Source organism: Botryllus schlosseri, chromosome 9, assembly GCF_051294905.1.
Source record: "Botryllus schlosseri isolate E-star chromosome 9, Bs_hap1, whole genome shotgun sequence".
Taxonomy (NCBI): domain Eukaryota; kingdom Metazoa; phylum Chordata; class Ascidiacea; order Stolidobranchia; family Styelidae; genus Botryllus; species Botryllus schlosseri.
The window spans coordinates 22,738,960-22,751,021 of NC_137244.1; positions in this window are offsets into that span (position 1 = coordinate 22,738,960).

The window sequence follows — 12,062 nt, forward strand, 5'->3', positions numbered from 1 at the left end:
TTATGGTGTCATAAAATCACGATCCAAAAGCATAATTTTAGAATATTATGCAACACAGATACCAGGCGAAAACGATCGAAGTTCTGTAGTTGTTGAAAATAAGATAAAACAAGGACGCGAGTCGAAAATAAGGACATCTCTTAAAAATAAGGACAGTTGAGTTTTCTAAGACCCGGTCTTTCAAAATAAGGACAAATCTTAGAAATAAGGACGGTATGGCAACCCTGCTACTAAGTGATATATAGGCCTATATTTACAAGGAACTAAATGCATGGGTTATCAATACATCGGTGGCGACTTGCGATCTATAGGCAGGTGTGATTGGTATTCGGTACCATCCACCTCGTCTTTTGATTTACCGGCAACCGACCAGTCAGTCGAAGGCGAAGTGCGAAGGCTAACCAACTAGCAGCTTTATCAGCGGAATCAAGTCCGATTACCGTGCCAATATGACTAATTGAAAATGCTAAACGTTTGGGTGCGCGATTCAGGCTAAAAATCATCGGTTACCGCCTGGGCTGTGTATTTTCTGCCTGACTGAATTCGGTAAAAGTTATCAGGGTAATTGTGTTCCCCTGCTTCATTGATAATTTGCTACCATTGTTTAATTTTTTTCTACTTTCCTTTCCTAACTAAACATTTTTTTACAGCCAGACTGTTCTGAGTCAAGTGTACCTGTTTGATGCTGGTGTGATCAGACTAGATGACCTTCACGGTCTTATCGATCATTCCTATCTAATACCGAATACTGTGCACGCATATTTTCTGTACCACATTCACTGCCGTTTGTTATGTATTTCGGTTCGATGAAAATAAAGACTCTCTCTCTCTCTCTCTCTGTCCGTGGATCATTTTGACACGATTCTTTTATGGGTAGATCGCCCACGGAAAAAGTGCGAGCAACCCCGCGACTGTAGAATGTGTCATAGTAAGGAAGCAGAGCATCAGTGTGGAAAAGGATGAACCAATATTAGCGTTGTAGCTTGTAGGCCTTACTAAATGAAAGGTTTTCGTCGTTATATCCACAAACACATAATCGCATATTAGAAATATGCAACATATATCAGGATGCTGAACACTGTACCGGACAGACATTACGGACGATCAATAGCCCCGTGGGGTTGTCAATATCTTCTCACGAACTATAACAATTGTATCAACTGTACTTCTTGCAGTCAGAAAATTGCATGTTCAGTTCAAGATGAAACTCTGGATCATATAGTCATGTAGTCAAATAATCGAACCAACGCTTAACAAATCCTACATCCCATGCGGGCTCACAGAGAAAACAGAGTCTGGAGTCATTTATTGATCTCGTCTTTGTTTCGAAGGTGTTATACATCAATATCACATTAAAATGAACAGTAACTGAAGCGAATAGTGCGAATAATCACGACCACCAGCACGCAAGTACAATGAATAACATTATGTTTCCAATGGATGACTTTAGGGAGCTCGAAAATCTCCTGGTCAGGCAACCCTTTCTGCTGAAGAAACAAAAAATAAATTGTGTACTGTGTAAATAAACATATTCGAGACTATAATCTGACTTCATCCAAGCTAAATAGGTGTATAACGCTGAAGGATTAGCAATGAATCACTTCCGCAGTTGACGAAGCAGTTACATATATGTGGGAGGCCAGATCGATCGATCGGACTGACCCGTTCAAGTTTACTGATCATGAACTTTACACGATCCCTAATGATATAGAAAAAATATTCATCGCTCACACAGTCCGCACAAATATTTATCCATATATTCTACATACTGGCTGAAGTGGAAGTATATGTGGTTACCGATACCTATAATAACTATATTTTGATGCGTTTCTATTCGGCAGCGTTAGATATATAATTTCACGGGTGACTGCTCTTCTCAGTACATCGACCCTTTTGATTATTATACATCAAGTTCAATCGTTCAAGCGTCTGCGTTTAACCTGAACAGAAAATGTTACTATCTGATGGTAATAATTGGCATGTAGGTATATTGTTACAAGGTTGATAGCTAAATATATTGTTACAAGGTTGATAGCCGATAAAGTGCCAAACGCTAAATGATGTACCTACGTAAAATGTCGTTACCGGAGATGCAATCAGAAGCCAGTATATCCTACTTGATGAGTAACCCTGAGTTTTCAGTGCTCATTGCTCCCGAATTTCAATCATCGGTTAACCGCACGTCACGAATCACCAGATGCCTGCAATGGTAATGAGCCTTGTGGTCGTTTGCGGTCGCTGCCAAACTACAATTAGTTTGTTCGTCAATTCGCATGATCAAAAAAGATCAGCTTCACGTGACGCGTGTTAACTGCGAGCAACAGGAGAGATAAGTATAATCTTCGTGACATCGTAGCATCTATCCTCTATCTATAATGATTATTATAGAATGTCCGTCCATTGTCCAGGCCTGTAGAGTAAGTGTAAGGGGTGCGGAATGCGGATCCACCCACAAACCTCCAAAAGTATATCGTATACTTAACCAAATGTTGCCAACAATAACAAATGGTGCGCTTTCTCAGCACAAATGACTATCCAGTTGCATCGCACTGCAAAAATGGTAGCTTTTATGATTCAAAATATATGTTTGAGTCGTCATGGATAGATTTTGTTCAAGTTGAAGGCAAATACTCGCTTTACCGTTATATATCACCGGTTTCAAAACGACACGCGTATCGACAGATCCTGTCGTTAATACGGAACGTATAGGACTCTCCAGGTGACAGGTTAACGCTGTGATATTTGATGTGTTTTACATGTGTGTTGTATTATGAAGATTTAGGTTACTTGGGACATACCACAGTATGCTTTATTTGATTTAATAGCTAATCATCATCATTGTAAAATTGAGGATGCTGCTCCATCAATTGGGATTGCTGGCAGCGGGCATTATTGCATCTCAATCAAACCACGGTAATTGTTTATGGTGGATATTTTCCGAGTTTATTGTATAATCTATCATATTCTCGGGTATACGTCTTGCATGAGAATTTTTACGACAGCGAATGGTATATGTCAACTGTATGATATACGAAGTAAAGCAAATTATCTGACACGATATTTTTCCGTTCTACTTAGAACTTTTAGCGGAGAGCAAAGGGATATGGTAATGATATTCACTGCGTGTTTTCGAGCTCGTATTTAACGTTTTGTATCGCCGGGAATTAGTCGTCCGAGTACAGTTGTTCTCGAGACAAGCCCGTGTATTACGGCCGATGTACGGGGAAAGTGGAAAAAAATTGTTGTTGCCTTTGTGCCCGAGAAAACTGCCGCCTTGTTTCCGCAATAGCTCATGATATGGCATTCAGTAGCGAGGGATTTGTGGGATCTAAATATCTAAAGAGTCAGCAAGGGTGTACTGTACAGTACATTGAAGAGTATTAGTAGTCAATTTAACGTAAATCTGGGACCCGACTATTATCGTTATTTCGGGAGTACTCTGGTGCTGCTTGGTCGCCCAGTGGACGGTGGCGGCACGCCGTAAAAGTAATCGAGATATGTCGTAAATAGCAAAACGGTTATCATGTCATATGATGTTAAAGCAATCCATCCTATTATGGTATAGTGGTTCGTAGCCTTGGGGGAGGGGCTCGCCTCCCAGTGTTTTACAGCCTATCCCGCGCCGCGTAATTCTTGAAGCGACCCATAGAGGTAAAGAATAGTCTGGTTTATTACAATGTGAATACATGTATATTTTTCAATTGTATTGTGTACAGGTTTGAAAAATCTGTTTCAGCAAAACAATAGTTTACCAATTTTGTTTTCTGCAAACCCATTATACTGGATTGAACTTTATACAAAATGTAACGATCTAGCAATGTGTAGGCTACTTTGCATGGGAATTGAATTTCCACTCCACAGCGATAGGCGATCGAGTGACTATTACGTCACAAACAAAGTTACAGTTATTGGTTTTAAATGTGCCTTATATATTACTACGTTCAAGTCATAAAGGGATAAAGCTCAAAGGCGAGCCGTTGATTACAAATCACTACGAAGTGGAAGTCATTTCATTGCAAAATGTGTACACAGATACCATTTTATTGAATGCCGTATGGTATAAGCGCATACTTTTACAAAATTCATGTAGGGGCCACATAAAGTAAGCAGGTCCCCACCCCACTCCTGCCTTGCACAGATAGCTTTCGGCTACTGTAAACCAGGAAAAGCATGGGCGCGCTAACGACACCGTGTATTATAATTAGGAAGTGAACGAGCCCTGCAAGCAACGTATTATTATTGAATAACAATAAGTGAAGCACATCATTACTTCACCCAGTGCTAAGTTGACTGTGTAACAGCTATCGATTTTGTTCCGCCGTTCAGAGGATACCGTATAGTCGAAGTAGCAACACCTGACATCTGACGATCTTTCGCGTGGTGTAAGCGAGTTTCTGGGGGCACGAGCTTCACGGCTTTTAATTCACAATCCTTCATAGTTAAACTACATGCAAGTAGATACATGCAGAATACATATCATAATTTTAAACGAGGCTATTCAATCGTTGATTTAAATTATGATATCATTAGTAAAAATAACTCCTCAGCGGGTGATGTAAGATTGTAGGGCGAGGATTGCAGACGAGGACTATTTCGTTGTTCGTCCAGGTTCATATTTATATGAAGGGGTAAAGGCAATTGGTCTGTTGGGTATTCGGAACTTAGCTGAGCGGATGATTTATCAAACATACACCCGATATTACATAGGAAGCTTTGCGTGCGAGTTTATTAACAAGCCTAACGTCACGTGTTGTTTTCTAATAATGAGTTTTCGCATTTATATCTCAAGCCACACCCCTCAGGCCCTAATTGTGTTTGGATGCCCTCTTTGTAAAGATACATTCTCCCGCTGTTGATGGCTTAATAGGCCCAGGAAACTTGAATAGGTTGATGAAGGATTACATTGCTCAGTCGCCGGAATAAACCCCAAATGAAGGATTTGGACGTAAGGAAGCAGTGACAACTATATCGCACCAAAGTTATATATTTGTTATCAATCAATCTATCTATACTGAGACACATTCGCTGTTAGTCATCCATATTTAGGGATGCGTGAAGCAAGTAAAGTTAGTTAAGGAAGGTCCCGAAGAGAAAAGGTTAAGAACTAATGGCTTGATATATCCCGACGCGTCGCTATGGTTTCATCCACAAACCTAGGGTTGCATTTTAAACAAATGGAGTTTTACAAGACTTTGTTGAAAGCATGTTTTAAACGGTGTTTCAAAAATTGCCATTTTAAAAATGCCAAAATTGTGTTTTCAAACGTTGTATAATTATGCCATAATTGTGTAAACACTTTCGAAAAAACATCTTTATGAGCCTACGGACGATTTGTACCCGATACAGTCGACGTATATGGAATGATTCGAACCCTCGAAATCGTCGTCGGTTCAACAGTTACAACACGTGGTTATATATCACTGGAACATGATGGGTGATCTGATGATGATGATGACCGCCGACAGGTAAAACGCTGCATAATGATGTAGTCCTAGTCCAAGATATATTCGGTACGTTTATGACAGGGGTCGGAAGCCTTTTTCGTCAGAGGATCCTTATCTCGATTTTCAACTGCCAATACCGCTCCACTGTGACGTCACAATTAACAGATTCGCGGCGTCATGATTAAAAACAAACAAACGAAACAATATTAACATGTTTTAAACAAGGGCCTTGTTTTAAACACGTTTGGTTTAAATTGATTTTTGTAGTAAATGCAACCCTACACGTACACGTACGTTTTCAAACGTATGAGTTGATTAAATAAGTTGACGTGACTGGATCGCGAAGACGGCATTCGTGGGTCCTACTTCGTGGGTGGGAGCTTGGGAGGCCTCAATATATCAGAAATGATGAAATGTGGTAAGTTCATATGTCATTGATCACGCTTCTATCGTAGTTTTTACTGGGTTTCCGTATCGCACCTATGGGTTTTATAATGAGGAGACGGCACACCTGTGATTTTTCTTGATATATTGAATTTTGCAGCTTCCGCGATAAGAAAAGGTTGAGGTATAGGCCTAGTCCCGAGGTTAATCAGCTAGATTAATTTATTAACTTATACGGGCGGTAGGAATGGTTTGAACCCATAAAATAGTGGTTCGCAACATTTTCGAGCTCGCAGCCTCCGAAAAGACAAATAGTCCTGATGATCAATAAGAAAGGTCATGAGATCACTCTCGGCACAGCCTCAATTTCCGGGTCCTATATTGCAGCTTCAGCCCCGGCTACCCAAACTCTACTCAGAATTGAGTGAGTTCAACCTGAGGAGTTCGGCCAGTATTCCGGTTCAAAGCCACTGCGCTAAGGTTGTGGTTCGTTTAACTCCAGTGGTTCCCAACCTTTTTCGACTCATCGCCCCCTTATCACTCACGCCCCCCTCCCGCCCGTACTTACTGATCCGAAAAAGAAGACATATAAACGGGAAATTTATTCATCTAACTCTCATCGCTAGTGATTGTACTAAAAGAGGCCATTTTCAGAGGTGGTAGGTGCTCGGAAAACCGGTTTCCGCATCTTCTTTCCGTTCAGTTGACCTTTTTGTACCGGTCATATGCAGAATAAGCCGTCTTCACGTGCATTTTCTGGCCGTGTTGACGTTCTAGCATTTTCGCCCCCTATCGAGAGAATAGGCTCATAATCTTGCTGTACCACGTGACTGAGTTACCCACATAATAACGATGGAAGCGAGTCAATTCATTCGACTGTGGCCCGTGATAGCGAGATACTACATGAGGGTTAATTTCGAGCCTCATTATGGTTTTTGGTGATGCTGGTTTATCATAGTTTTCTGTTGAATGACATTGCTTGCTGCCACCGTGATGTAATGAGTGGTAATCATTTTAGATTCAAGGCATTTTGATCGTAGATGTTAAGAATAATGGAAAATTGTTTTATCCCACACAAAAAAGTTCCTTGTATAGTACTTGCCGAGGTTCATTTCGAATCGTGGGCCTATGAATTATCAAGGCTCGCATGTAATCATTAGGGCAAGTTTTTTCAACTTTTGCAACTTTTTTTTACAGCTTCCGGCAGCTTCCTAAATACTCGTGAGATATGTAGAATGCTGTTTTAAGCTGTTTGAAGGAATCTTATAGTGCAACTTTTTGCAACTTTTGTCCATATTTTTCATGCAACTTTTCCGATCTTTCATGAAAGTATTTTCGATTTTGGTGAAATACACGGCCAAATTCGACTGAAACACCGTAAATCAGCACCGAAGTAACGCTTTTACGGGTGTTTCGGGAGCTGAGCCGGAAAATTGACCTTTTTTTTAGTCAACCGAGCAAAATGTGGTCAAAATGCAACTTCTGCAACTTTTTTCGAGAATAAATGAATAAATGCAACTTTCCACGGATTTAACTGCAACAAAAACTTGCCCTAGTAATCATATATCGACGACGAATGTTCGCACCATCCCCATGTGTAGCATATATTTCCTCTTTCGCAGACTGCTGACCTGAAATTGTACCTATTTCATATTCCTGCTGATATCGACTCTTAATCAAGTTGATGACTTCGTCGGCAATCGGTATTCATCGTGGCCAAAACCTCATCTGTGCTGTGCAATCAATTAACGTTCCTTATCATTCCCGAATAATCCACCAGTCATATTCATAAATGAATTGCTGTTATCGATTTGTCTGATTGGTGACGCCGCTGAAATTTCCCCAGAGAAGTGAGCGGGTCACGGTGATTGTTTTACCACATGTGAGAGCGCGGATTTTGATTTAGCTGACGTCATATTTAGTGATACGATTGCTGATATATGCAATGTTCTTTCCAATTCTCTACTAGTTGCTGACGATTACTCCTGACGAGAGTCTGCCGAAAATATTAAGGTTTATTTCAAAATGAATATATTATTCAATGCTTTAGATATGGAAACAACGGTTGCCCGACATAAGCGCACTGCGCGTGTGACACAATGAAAAACGACAGTTGACCATGAGAAACTTTAGCATGCGTCACTTCAGCATAAAACTTTATAGCCTCGAAACTAACCATAACCGCAACCATAATCTTGAAATTAACCCTTATGTATATCCTAACCCCAAACGTAATCCTATAGCCTAACCCTGAATCCAACCCTAACCCGAAACGTTACCCACATGCGCAATTGCGCAATGCGCATGTGTCGCATGCTGAGGTGATGCATGCTACTATGTCGCCTGCTCATATGTTCGCGGCCGCATTCTTGTTTGTCATTGCTACTATTTTGGTTTAGAATGCAATTGTGAAAGGTCGTTCAATGATAGCGAAAGGTTTTGATGATCTCGGAATCGAATTCAGGATTTTAACGTGGACTTACATTTCAAATTAAAATCCGGAACAGGATTTGTCTGCTAAATTCTGAAACTAATATATAGTGAGTGTATCATTAGAAAGATGACACCTCAACGTCGCAAAGCTGAGGTTTAAATTTGACTCCGCTGACCCAGATATTACGAGTTATGAACGATGCTACTCTCGGATTATGGACTACCAGCCCACCGAACGATAGTACCAAGTAAACTCATTACTTCTTGGTATTTTGTTTTACTACTAGAATGCTGGTAACGTACCGGTAACCACCGGTTGACCTTACCACGATTAGGGCTGGGCACAATGATTCGAGTACTCGAATCTGAATCGAGTATTAATTTTAATGATTCGAGTCGAGTAGTAAAACACGATTTTTTCGAGTACTGAAATTTTATGCTCCGCGCCACTGAAAGGTAATTTATCAACGAGAATTATAGTCTCGATACTAATTTTCACTGCTGAAGCTTTGAAATCTTGATTGGCCGTATCGTAGCATACGAAACATACAGTACAAAGCTACGAACGTTACTGGAAATACCACATTTTCGAAGTCATGATCATCCCACAACATTGTCACCAAGTGCAACGAAATCGGTATCGCCGAAAAAATACCAAAGTATCTTTAAAGTGACGGATAACAGGCATTATATTCTTTGTGATCGCATAAAAGGTACATATTTGAACTTTGACATCTTAATTCTGTTATGACGTCATAATGAGTGATACTCGATTACTCGACTCGACTCGAAGCATATTACATGATTCAGAATCGAATCTCTCAGGTACTCGATTTTGCCCAGCCCTAACCACGATACGTTCGAGTCGTGATAGAGCTCTTTAGTGCGAAAAATTGTGGTTTTCTATTGTGTGTCAGTGACGTTTTAATAAAGCAAATCGATTCCTGTTACTCTAACGTTTGAGATGGGTCAATTTTACATTGATGAACAATTGCGTATACAAGTGTGAATTGAAATAGCATTACTTCTCAAGGTATATGCGTTGTTAACGTTTGAATGCTACGATGTTTCAATGAAAATGATAGGAAGTTTCTTTGAACGAGACTAGCTCGAATGGTGCCATACTTTATTGCGCAGGACAACGTTCAATTGTGGACTTCTGGTTTAAGCGATTTTACATCGCATTATACCATGCGCAGGCCTGTTATACATAGTTGTGCGATGAAGATTTTAGCAAGTGGTAGATATGATTCATCAATATGCTCGGGTTGGTGGGCCAGATGGGCTGTATGAATCTTCAAGCAGTGAAACAACAACATCTTATCTTAAACAATCTCGCTCAATATCTAATTCCAATATTGTACAAGTCACTGACGTGATGGTGACGAAATATCTCCGTGTAGGTTGACATACCCGCAGTCGATATTTTCTAGGAAACTATCGTTTTGTGCCGGATGGTAGTTGGTGCTGAAATTTCCGGTGCATATGAACGGTTAATTCTGTATCAACGTACGTGTAATGACCATAACTAACGTTGCTATTTTTGCTTGCACAAAATGGCGCTCGCATAAGTCGCTACATTGATACTTTTTCGTGAAATTAGCAGCCAGCGGAAATTTTATTGAATCAATTTTCCTTACTTTTTGGTAGCATGATCATAAGACGAATATATTAATGTGCTCTTGATATACCATGTCAGTCATTATAGGTCGCGAATTATGCAAAATCCTTGCTATTTTCTAGAGTCCGTGTATTCTCATCAATATCTCCTTGATAGAATGAATGCTTTTTGTTTTAATGACGATACCGAGAATTGATATTGATTTGTGATGTAAGTGGATATATCATTCCCACATGAACGCGTGGATTACCGTCAGATTCAAACTTTTGAAAGCGTTTGGAGGTTTGAAGCATCGCAGCATGAGTAAAAGATAACTGATAATGCAAGTGAAAAAAGTTCAATATGACCGGTCTGATTATGTCTTATGCGTGCTGCACTCGTGCCGAAGCCGATTATGATTATAGATAACTATAACCTCGGGTTAGTTATCTCATATCTGTATTGTGATTGCAAAACGGATCACGTAATCTCGAGAGGTATAATCAGCATATATTTCCTTTCCTAATATTTCGACTTTGTCTGACGTCTTTTCGGAAGGATTGGACTGTCTCAGGATTTGCCGTGCGCTGTAACTTATAGCACACTGTTTTCAATCGCGCATCATTAATTCCCGCGCTTTAAATATGAATGAATGGGCTATGGTGTCTGTCAGACACAGCCTTGTACTACTATTAGGGATGGTGTGAACGTGAGGTTCACGTTCGCGTTCTGTGTGTGAACCTCGGAAATTTTGAGGTTCACGTTCACAAACGAACCTTGATAGGTTCTGCACTGTGAACCTTTTCCATATATTACAATTTTCACTTCATTATAAGATCTTAAGATGAATTTTATTGCATTGAAACTGCGGGCCACTCTATGTATGGCGCTGTCAAAATAAAAAATCAACACTAAACGAGCATGCACCCTGACAATCTGAAAAAAATTACTTGCTTTTTTTGTTACAAACGTTTGCTCGAAATATACGGCTTTCCGTTTGTGAATATTTAGTGACTCTCTGCTGTGAGCTTGACCCTCAATCACACAACACAAGAGCGAAATACACGACATGTAGTCAGCGAATGATGCTTATTCAACCAATCAATGAAATTGATATCGTTGTCTGATGTAAAAAATCTAGCAGGTTACTGGGTTAATCTTAACTTCATATGTTTATTGTATCATAAAAACCATATCAGCGCGATTGGGGTGTTGGCTACAGCTGTGTAACTTGTTTATGGGGTAATGTCGGTAGCAAGTATAGAAACCCGTTTTACACTCTGCTCAATATCAACATAGCAATACTCAGTCGCCGAATACATTTTCCTGTCTGGCCTGGACCGTTAAGGCGTAAGCTTACATTCCCTTGTAAGTCCTCGTCGAAATTGTTGGCAAAGCTACGGAAGATATAGATTTTATGGGATTATTATATCATTTGATTGCCCCATTTGGCGACGTTTAAAACGTTAATATGTACGGCAGCATATAGTGGCATGACGTCGCTAGGTATCGTGTACATTAATATAGCCTACCACTTCACTGAAATGTAGGATTTGACTTAGCAATATGACGTCACTTGACGTCACGAGGTTCACGTTCGCGTTCACACAGAACCTTTCAAAAAGGTTCGCGTTCACACGAACCTGAACCTTTCAGAGGTTCACACCATCCCTAACTACTATGGTGTGAAAATTTTAGACATTCACTTGTCATGTAAATAATGATACGATCGCCAGCGGTATATGAGTTTCCCTTTGATGCCTGATTGCTTCTTGACATTTGCTTGGTTGTGTTAGCATTTACTTAAGAAATGGTGCGTATAGCATTTGACGAGACTACCGAAGTGCATTCTACTTATAGATAACAAAATCGGTTAGTTACAAGGTGACAACGTGACATTTTTGTATTTTGATAACGATAGGAGGGTATATTTGTACGATTACCAGAGAACCCGGCCTTTGGAGAACCCGGCCCTACCAACCCGGCCCTTGGAGAACCCGGCCCTTGGAGAACCCGGCCCTCGGAGTATTCACCGGCAATCCTAATATCCCACCTCCGGCAACCCTAATATCCTCACCCTACCCCTAATATCCCACCCCCGGCAACCCTAACCCTAACCCTAATATCCCACCTCCGGCAACCCTAATATCCCACCTCCACCAACCCTAATATCCCACCTTCGGCAACCCTAATATCCCACC